Source organism: Melanerpes formicivorus, unplaced genomic scaffold (genome assembly GCF_026170545.1).
Source record: "Melanerpes formicivorus ecotype bairdi unplaced genomic scaffold, bMelFor1.0.p_v2 SCAF_16, whole genome shotgun sequence".
In the NCBI taxonomy this organism is placed as follows: Eukaryota; Metazoa; Chordata; class Aves; order Piciformes; family Picidae; genus Melanerpes; species Melanerpes formicivorus.
The window spans coordinates 9,971,616-9,983,222 of record NW_027142368.1 but is presented as its reverse complement, the minus strand read 5'-3'; positions in this window follow the sequence as shown (position 1 = coordinate 9,983,222).

Genomic DNA, 11,607 nt, shown 5'->3' with positions numbered 1-11,607 from the left:
AGCAAATCTTGTATGGAATACATTTCAGGCAGATTTAGGATAACTATTAATTGGATATCATGTGCTATTGTCTAGGGAAGATTTTAGTACTTGCACCCTCAATCATTTATTGTCTTTACTAGCTTAACATAGAAGCATTGAGCCGTAATATCTTCAGCCAGATCTTCAGCTTGTATAAGTGACTGTAGTGCTAAAATCCTGTGAGCTTGTGCCAGAAGTATGCCAGCTCCATTCTACAGGCAGCTTCTTGCATGTCTTATGTACATTTCCCCATCAAAGTGAGCACCCTGACTCAATTCAGCAAAGCATAATTATGAAGAGTGGTTATGGAAAATATACAAAGATCTTGGATACTCAAAGGTCTGCAGAAAAAAAAAAGCTTTTAACCATGAAAATGCTTATAAATGGATGTGAATATTTATACAGACTCAAGATATCACTGTTCAGTTAAAAATATCTCTGTCATGATGCATCTAGAGAAATTTGTCAACAGCAGGCCAGCTAAATAAGATTACTGAATCGATAGAAGCTGGTCTAGAAAATCAGGGACATGACGCAGGAAAGTCAATGTGTACTAACAACATTTGGTTGGAGGAAAACTCTCATGTCAGAGTTTCTCACCATAATCCTAACTGACAGCCAGTTACAATTTTGTAGTAGGTAGGTTAGACTATCACACTTACAGTCTCTTTAGCCAGGCAGTCTCATAAGCAGAGCAGACTGCTGAAGTGAGTGAAACAACTCCCATTGCTAGAAAAGCTGTTGTGACTGGTGACTCATGGGTGACTCACTTCTGAAGGGGGTGGGAGACCCGATATGCAGGCTGGCCCCATGTCTTCCAGAAGCCTGCTGCCTCCCAGGCTTTGGTTGCTACTCATGGAGAAGAGGAGAGCCTATGGTCATGGGAAGAAAAAGCAGACTACTCAGGAGGACTACAAGGTTGTCATGGGACTATGCAGAGAGAAAACTAGATGGGCCAAAGCCCAGCTGGATATTAACTTGGCTTCAGCTGTTAAAGACAGCAGGAAATACTTCTACAAACACATTAGCAACAAAAGGAGAACTAAGGAGAATATCTGTCCTTTGTTGAATTCAGAAGGGAGTATAGTGATCAAGGATGACAAAATAGCTGAGGTATTCAACACCTTCTTTGCCTCAGAATTTAGTAGTAAGACCAGCCCCATCATTTACCAACAGTCCTGGGATGTCTCAGCTGAGTGGAGATTGGCAAATGTGATGCCCATCTACAAGCAGGGCCAGAAGGAGGACCCGGGCAACTGCAGACCTGGTAGTCTGACCTCAGTGTCCAGGAAAGTCATGGAGCAGGTCATCTTGAGTGCCATGATGCGGCATGTGCAGGGCAATGTCAATCCTCAGTGCCATGATGCAGATGATCAGGCCCAGACAGCATGAGTTCATGAAGGCCAGACTTCTGCTTGACACATCTTTTCTAACAAGGTGACCCACAGTAGGTGGAGAAAAGGCTGTGGATGTTGTTCACTTGGACATTTCACACCACTGCATCCTCCCAGAGAAACTGGCCACACTTGGCTCAGATGGGTGGGCAATTCACTGGGTTAAGAACTGACTGGATGGCCAGACCCAAAGAGAGGTGGTGAATGGAGTTGAGTTTACTACCTTTATCAATAATCTGAATGAGGGAATTGGGTGCACCCTCAGTAAGTTTGCAGATGACACTAAATTGGGTGGGAGTAAGGATCTGATTGAGGGTAAGAAAGCTCTGTAAAAAGATCTGGACAGGTGGGATCAGTGGGCTGAAGTAAGTTGTATGAGGTTTAACAAAGACAAGTGCTGGGTTCTGCACTTGGGTCACAACAGCCCCACGCAATGCTACAGGCTTGGGGCAGAGTGGTTGGAAAGTTGCCCAGCAGAAAAGGACCTGGGTGTGTTGCTTGACCGTCGTCTCAACATGAGAACATTTCTGGCTCAGGAGGTGACCAAGGCCAACAACATACTGGCCTGTATCAGGAACAGTGCAGCCCTCAGGACTAGGCAAATTATCTTGACCCTGTACTCAGCACTGGTGAGGTCACAGCTTGAGTGTTGTGTTCAGTTTTAGGCCACTCTCTCCAAGAAGGACATTGAGTTGCTGAAGCATGTCCAGAGAAGGACAGCAAAGCTGGTGAAGGATCTGGAGAACAAGTCACTTGAGAAGCAGCTGATGGAACTGGGATTGTTTAGTCTGGAGAAGAGGAGGCTTAGGGGAGACCTTATTGCTCTCTACACCTCCCTGAAAGGAGGTTGGAGTGAAGTGGATTCAAACATAGACTCTCCACACATCTGCAGCTTTCAGAATTAGAGGTAAGATTGGTGGTAGACTTACAATTAAATGAACAACAGCAGATGGCTGCATTTTGTCATAATGTAATAATCATAATTCTACTTAGCAGCTGAAACTCCTTAAGAACAGCTATGGGGAAAGTCTTACAGAAAATTTCTCACAGATTAGACAATTTTTAACAAAAAGCATAGAATGGTAATAACAAACCAGGCTCAATAATGTGAATCAGCTACATATAATACTTGAAACACTTCTAAGCAAAAATGAAAAACGGTGGTGGAACTTTGAGGAGTATCATTCTCTCTTTTGCCCTGGCTTTTTGTTCCTGTTGCTCTAAATATTTAGTGGGGCAGGGGAGGGGAAAGGAAAAAAAAAAAAGAAAAAAGAAAACCTAAGTGCTGCAAACTTTACCTTAGATTAGCATTACCCATCAGAAATCACACAACTGATTCTATCCATTGTATGGAAAGGCTGAAATTGCAAAATGCCAGCTAAACGAAAGAACTGTAGAGAGTCTGTGGAACCAATGCAGACAATGGCAATTTGGCTTTTAGTTTAGTTTAGTTTAAGGTGAGTGAGAAAACTCCTACTGCTGTTTTCTACAGTTTTTAATTCTATGATACAATCACATCATACAATCAGTCATAACTTTGTAAAGTCATAAACCCTTGTTAATCTAACCAGGCATAGCCTGAAGGGGATGGGAGAGATAGCCCACAGATAACACTGGAAACCACACCTCAAGGGTACATGTCAAAGACCAATTTATTGCCTACATCTTCCTTATCCTAGAGGAAGTTATTTGTCTCTAGTTCATACAAGTAAAATTTTGGAAACCCTGACTCTCAGCCAATACCAGTAAGCTAGTCAGAGGAGTTTTTGTGCCGAGAGGGATTGCTTCATCTCCTGCAATCTCATCACCCTTTCCTTCCCCTTGGTACATTCCCTCTGAGGAGTAAGAGGAAGCAGATGCATAACCCTGCTGCTCCTGCAGGCCCAGTCCCAAGGACCAAGTAACCTACATCAGGATGCAAGAAAAGCCTTCACACTCTTATTGGGCATGCAGTACACATCAAAATCTAGCCCCAAGAAATCAAGAGATTAAAGTTAGAACATGGTTTAAATGGATCTGAGTGAATAATTTTTAATGAATGTATTTAATGATGGATGAGTTTCCTTCCTTCTTTCCATGAAATGTGAGGAGCAGTTGCAATTTACTTCACACATTCCTTCCTCATTGAATTTTTTTTAACTTCTTTTAAAGTAAGAGGTTGCTACTCTGAGCACAAACTCACTGTTCAATTGCATTTGGTCCCATAAACCACTTAATATTGTTTGCATCCTCCAGTCTAATGAACACAACTCATGGAATCAGCTTTGTGCTACATGGGCTTACAGAAAGCACATTAGAAATTCACTTTTCACAGTATTCCTGTGTGAGCTTAACGTTTATTTTCTGCCAGCAGTTATGCAATTAAACTTTAATAACTATGAGCGTGTGCAGGAAATGACACCAAAAGCAACCCCAAGATGGCTGAAGATTTACTTCCAAATTTGCGCAAATAAGTGGAAATTGTTTCTGCATTATTCATCCAACTTTAGACGTAAACCAAATAAGCCTTTCTAGCAGCCTTGGAAACATATGATGAAGTCTTTTAAAATGCCAGCAGATGTCACCACTTCTCCCCCAGCAAGTCCTTAAGTACATCTGAAAGAAGGTTTTGAAAACCCAATTTGCACTACATCGTGAGTTGAGAAAGCAGAGAGCCTCACTTTGCTTTGGGTTGCGTCTATGTGTTTTGACAGAAAAAGAATACATCCAGTTTTCCAACCTGTGTCAATGAATTAATGAAGTCATAGAACTCATGTCGCTACTGTAAACCAAACCACAGGCAGATTAGCCACCAACTATGTTAGCAATATTGCTGTTAATATAAAACAGTGTCCAGTGTTGTATTAATTTTTCCTGTGTCACTTGATACCTCAGAAATACCAACAGTTTCAATGATGCTTTAACTATAGTCCTGATTGTGCCAAAGCTGGTTTTCCACCTATGGTGTCCCAATCCATGCAACATGGGTTTGCTTTAGTTGCCCAAGTTTAAACAAGCCCACTAGTGTCTCCTCCCTAACACTTGGGTCCAATTCTTTTCAGCTTTCACTTGCTGTTATCCATCCTGCTCCTGAAAAACAAGACCTCGTGCTTCAATTCACCTGGTTTTCATGGCTACATTTTTCTCCACTCCCATTGGGAACTAGAGTTTCCACATGATAGAAGAGAACTTCTGGTCAACTACCTCCAGACAGAGATTCCTGGTACTTTCCCTTTCCATTTGCACACTAAGTCACCAGGGAAGACATATTGATTTAATAAGTAGTTGGTTATACTCAAGGCCAGCTAAAATCAGGATCATTGATTAAGGAGATGGATATTCATTTGTTTATACTGACCTTGACTCCTTGCCTCTGACAGCTGAAGCATCTTACATTGTTCTCTACAAAATGAATAACTTCATATTTATCTGCATCATGGAATAAATAAATTAAAAAAATATCTAGCCTTTTAAAAGAAACTCAAATCCACAGAGCATGATAATATATACAACTTATTCTGCTACAGAAAAATTCTATAGTCTACAATTCATTTTCAGAAGAACTTAATATTCTTTATCTTTAGAGACAAACTTTACTTTTTCTTTGAGAGTACTGGAAGATAAAATTATTTCTTAACAATCCCCAAAACAATAAAATATTTTGTCTGATTGCTTTTTATGTGACAAGGTGGCCCAGAAGAAGCTGGCTTTCTATCTACTTTTACCCCTTACGACTTGGAAAAGAATTTGGTTACACAGCCGTGCATAATCACCATATACGTCTGATGAGTTCAAAAGTGTATTAAATACTTCAGAAAAGTTCATTTGCAGGTCTGTGGATGGCTTGATCTTATTCAGATTTCATCCAGATTAAAATGTCCAAACTGACTAGAGACATTACACATGTAAGGAAAATGGTCCCTTGGATATTTTAGGAAGTGAGATAAAATTCAAATGCATCACTAAGACCTTTTTCAAATGGCCTTACATATGTGACTGGTTCAATTGAACAAGTTAAAAAACTACCAAGCACATTTAAAGAATATTTAAAGCATTATTGTTTCAATTCTTTTCCCACTCAGCTGTAAAGGGGCCTCTAGATTACTGTATTGTCTATGGGATTTGTAGAATAGCAGCCAGAACTAACAGGAGACTGAACAATAGCAACACTGTACTTCTGCTCAAGGAAACAGAAAAATGCAGCTTATGGTAAAACTTTAGGCTGCTGCATGAGGATTGACTCCTTTTCCAAGATCCTGCTGATTGCTTGTGGTGAAAAAAATAATATCTATATAAAAAAATATTAACATGTAAATATTTTTATATATTATATATATTATATATACATATTTTTATATATATATATAAATTTATATATATATATATTTATATATATATATTTATATTTTTTTATATATATATATATTTTTTATATATATATATATATATATATATATATATATATATATATAAAATCAAACCTTCATGTTAACATTTTAAAATTACTTCCTTCTTTAAAAATAAATTAGTGTTAAAAAAATGAGGTTTTACCTGAACAGTTAAAAGCAGTTTATTGCCTTGACTAGAAGTATGTGACTGGAGGGGAATGACAGGAATGACTGTCCCTGATAAAACTGGATACTTACTAACATTAATTGGTCCAGAAGGTGCTTCAGTATTTCTAAAACACTGCTGTCTGTACACAGAAGAAATATATTAGTTATGTGTGAGTTTGATGGCGGTTATCAAGCCTGTCGTGCAAACAAATAGTAACGAAGATCGCTCTTCAGCAGGAAAGTGACAAATGAAGTGGAAAAGAAGAGGTATGCAGACAAAATCAGAATTATCCACAGAGCTTTCAGCTCTCAGCTGTCCCAATGGGAACAGATAGAAGTAACTTTAATAAAAAAAAGTAAACAAGTCCACAGATTACTCAACAAATGCCACAGACACCTGAGCTCACTAGAGGCCATGGAGCGTTCTCCAGTTGAAGGCAGCTTGGTTGAATCTTCAACAGGAGAAAGCAATTTCAGCAAGACTGTCTCTCCTTCTTGTATTCATACATTTTCTAGCTCTTGTTCTGCTTGAAACAGACCAGTTTGTTGGACTGGACTACAAAACTGCTGCTACTAAGGCCATATGATGTTTGTTCACTTTCCTGTGAATGAAAAAGTAGCCCTTGAATGAAACTAGGTTTTCTTTTGGCCATTGATATTGGAGTGTCAGGACTCAAGTTAAAAATAAATAAAAATATGCAACTTCTGTGAAATATCCTGAAAGAAAACAAAATATTAGAATTTCTTTGGTAAAATCTTATGCAAAGGCAAACAGAGTATCTAGAATAGCTGAGAGGTGCTAGACAGTGAATGGTTGTTTCAGGACCTTAGAACAGTTTGTAACTGAGAGGTTTATTCCACATGTGCAGTCACTAGAGCTTAGAAGAACTGCTAAACTGAAATTTAGTAAAGGAATTTGTGTAATGAGGTTGGAGGGAAAGTTAGCTAATATGTGCCATTCTCAAATAAAATCAGGGTTTATTGATTTAGGCAATTCTATACCAAATATTTCAACTTTGCAAATTTTTTCTTGCTTCCCACCTCCCCTCATGATCCTGCTTCAGAAACTTCTTCTTTCACCAGGAACATTTTCCTGTCTGACAAAGTCATTCTCCTGCTCACCACTATTAATAAATTCATGGTGCATTAATACCTTTCTTCTTCTCACCATGATTCCACCACATGTTCTGATTTCGTGGCTAATAGGATAAGGAATAGTTAAGGTATCATTAGCATATAGCCCATTTAATGCTTTACAGATTGTTTTCAATCATTGACAACCCCAAGAACAAACACATGAGCTAAAGTTCTAAACTAAAAAAAGAGAAGAGTTCAATGTATTTTTTAACTCTATTAAACTAATACCAGAGGAATTTATCTGCTTTAGGTAACAAAGTAATGGCAAAGTAAAAGAAATAGTCCATTTAGAAAATCCTAAATTTCTAATTGACAAGGCTAGAAGTGCTACAAATGCAGAACCATCCAGAGCAGTCCTCTGAAGGCTTTAGCAGGAGTTGTACAGAAGCTGGACCTGAAATTGCTAAATGGACTTCAGCATACAAGGAAAGATCTCTCACAAAAATTAACAAGAAATAAATGTTTAAATATATCCTTTTCATTAATGAAAATCAGAACTGTGCCATCAGAAAAATGTCCCAGATCTGTGACATTTTCTTACTGATATGAATAAGGGGGAGGGGGGGGAACAAAAGGAAACTAAAAAAGGTGAGCAATATATAACCCAACATGAGAAACAACGAAAGCATTGCCACATGAAAGGGGAACTCCTGAGCTTACAAACCATAGCTGTAACAATGGAAAAAAATGTTTGCATTCAGCTGCTCTATTTGAATGAGTGCTGCAGCTGAAATCATGCTTGGACAGGAAAGGCAACCATCTCAGTTAAAGCCATGTCACATTAACTGCAAAATAAGCTACCAAGACATTTCCACACAAAGAATATCATAGGTGCACAAACACACACAATACAATTTGTGACCTCCAAAGCAGTTGGTCTTTGTATTAATATTTACTTAAAATGCATTATCTGTAAGTGGCCTTAAATGAAATGAGGCATCTTGGAGAACTTCATGTCATACAAAAAAAGGGAAAGGACCACTCCATTCCTGTAGTTTTCAGTCTACATAGAAGAGAGAAAAAACAAACAAATGAACAAACAAAACAAAACAACAACAAAAGATAAATGATTCATGTTCATCTGATCTTTGCAGTAGAATCCAGAATTTCCATCTGAGAGTGCTTTTTGGTAACTATTCTAAGTAAAATGTTTTCAAAAGAGAGAAATGAGTAAGACTTAAGTATTTCAGGATAAATATTTGCCAGATGATGATAATGTACAAATGGCAAAACAACTTTTAGCCAAGGTCCTAAACCAAGATCCTCCTGAAGGGACTCCCAAAGCATCTTCACAAGATACAAGTGATTCCAGTTGGAATTAGAGGGGCCCTGTTCCCAATCAGCTGGAGGAGAGGGACAGCTGGGTTTATTGGACTGTATGAATCAGATGGCCAAGAATGTCGAACATGAGTATAAAGATTTAGTAGATACAGGTGGCCAGTGAACTCAAACTGCAAGAGGTCAAACCCATTTGTATTTCTGGTGTGCCAAATGTTCCCCAGCAGCTAGATGTATTGAAAGCTGAGCATCAGAATGAAAGTCACAGTTTGCTTTCACTAGGAGGGCTGGAAGTAGTCACTGAAATCAGCTGGTCCAGGGTTGAATCCAGACTCTGCTGTAACAGGGTGGAGCTCTAGAACATCTGCAGTGAGAAGTCTTCTATGTAACACAAGGCAATGTCATTTTGAGTGAGAATGGACAATGAATGATGACATCAAATAACATGCATCTCACAACACCTAGCTGCCATCATGCCAGCTTAAAAATTAAAGTGCTGGCTGAAGCAAAGTATCATGGGGCTCCAAGTTCAGACTTCAACATGGGAGCCTTCCTGTTCTGGTTGCTGCTTCTGGTTTCTGGGTTTTTGGGAGGTTGATCTTTTCTGCTGGTCAGGTTGTGGATTGGGAGTGGGGGAAGGTCGCTGGCTTCTGCTGCTGTTTCTGCGTTTTGCTGCCCTTTTCTGCAAACAGGCTAAGGTAATTGTACATCGGATTATCTCATTTCCAGTAAAACTCGTTATCTCAACCCAGATGTGGCTGCTGTGTTACTTTCCCTCCTGCCTGTGTGGGGAGAAAGGCGAGGCTTGAAAGAGCAGGCTGTGTTAACTCAGGGCAGTCCATAACACATTTGTCATGACTTTGAAGAGGAACATCAACATGCTTTTTTTTTTTTTTCTCTTCATCTCTTATTGATCTGATATCACATTTAGAGCAAGGCATTTTGAGTTCAAGCAAAAACAAATAAAATTAATATAACAGTAACTGTCATGAGATCTTTAATACAAGTGAAGCCAAAGAATATTGATAGGTGAAGACAGTGTAATAACTGTACAAGATGATTCTAAAAGGAAGTTTGAAATGTAGTAGGAATTTTTGTCTTGTTAGAGCTCAGCTTATTACTTTTTGGTAAAGAAGGGATAAAGGGTTTGAGGGGGGGTTGCTGTTAATTTCTTTTCTGGTGAATATTAGCTTCCCTGACATGTGCAATGCAATTTATTAGCTCCATGGTATTTCACATATTGTCTGGGTTAGATCACTTTGGAGACCATTCTGAATTAGTGTCCTGTGTCCTGTTTTCTTTCTCCTTCTCTTTAAATGCAAGAGATTTTTCTCTAATAAGAACCATACAACCTGATACAATACTCTGAGCTTGAGGAGTTGTTCCATCTACTCCTTGTTTTACAACATTGGTAAACAGGGTTCATCATCTAGTGCATAGCAATCAAGAAAATGATGTGTCAGTAATTTCAAAGGGAGAGTCTGATGCTGCATCAAGTTCTGGTTTGATGGGAATTGTATTTGATATGTAAACAGCGTGTGAAACCCTAGTTGAAAAAGTGCCTTCCTTTTGTCTCCAGACTGAGTCTGGAATTCATCTCACATTATCTGAACTAATAGTTAGATGTCGAGGTGTTTAGACATCTACTCCAAACAAATCATCAGCACTATTTTCCATAGCCACTTGTTAAAAAAGAAAAAGAAAAAGGCAGGTCTGTGGCAGTCACCCTCAAAAAGAATTGATCACTTCTTTCTTTGGTTTACAGTAAGTACCTAAATTACTGATCTGGACTATACTCACAGAGCTGAACTTCCAAACAATGAGAACTTCCCCCTAAAGCACATGAAATATTTCTTCTGACCAAGATATTCTAAATCAATAACCAGTCTAACTCATTCCACAAAGATTGTGTTGTTTTAAGGATGAGACATTCGTGGAAATGACTGGCTGTGCTTCACAGTCACTCCCTTGTTTATCCATCCCTAAAGACAAGCTAACCTTTTGAAATTGCTAATTTGCAATAATTGCTGCTCTAAAAAAGTGTGGCCTATTTAATAATTAACCAGTACAAAAGTAGAAAGCTGTGACAAAGGATGTTGTATCTTGCTTCGGAAGAGGAACCAAATATTTGTAAACAAGGACGTTGCTTACTGTACAAAGTATACTCCTTAAATGTTCATCTTTATCACAAAATTTGACAAGCTGTTCATGCTTAGCTTCATATTTTGAGATTTTATTCAAGTTTATTTCAGTTTATGCATTAGACCTCTACAGTCCTAATTCTAGCAGGAAGCTTGCAAGACAGGGGTTAGCTCTGGCTGCTCTTTACTGCAGTGCACACTAACTTATCATAGCTTCAAAGAAGGCTTCCCTAGATGGTTTGGACCCATTCCATCATTTATTTATTTATTTTGATGCAATGGAATGGAATGGAATGGAATGGAATGGAATGGAATGGAATGGAATGGAATGGAATGGAATGGAATGGAATGGAATGGAATGGAATAGACCAAACCAAACCAGATTGGAAGAGACCTTCAAGACCATCGTGTCCAACCCATCATCCAACTCCATCTAATCAACTAAACCATGGCACCAAGCACCCCATCAAGTCTCCTCCTAAACCCCTCCAGTGATGGTAACTCCACCACCTCCCTGGGCAGCCCATTCCAATAGGCAATCACTCTCTACATGAAGAGTTTCTTCCTAACATCCAGCCTAAACCTCCCCTGGTGCAGCTTGAGACTGTGTCCTCTTGTTGTTTCTAAATCTTTTTAGATACATCTTCTTGATTTACCATAAACTTTGCTTTGCCTGGAAAGCCTACACAATGGACATATCTTGTTAAGTATATCCTTCCAGAACTAAGACATTTTAAAGCATTTTTACAGTATGTGGTATTAAAAAAAAACCACCAACAAATCAGACTAAATTTCTCTATGTGCTAAAACTAGTAAGTTACATGAAAGACATGTGCATTGTTAGGTTGTATTCTAAAGGCTGTGGAGGACGTAGATAAAAGCTAGTTAAAAGACAGTGGTAATATCCAGAATATAAAAAAGGTACAAGAAGCGTACCTTTGAGTTAGACAATTGTGACACAGGTAGTCACAACAGTGATAGAAAATGTATCACATTAGGCACACCTCCTTCACACTAAGTCTTTTGATCCATTCAGTTTCTCTCTAAAGCAAATTAGCAGCACTAGATTGTACACTTTTTGCACTGGTTTCTCACAAGTTC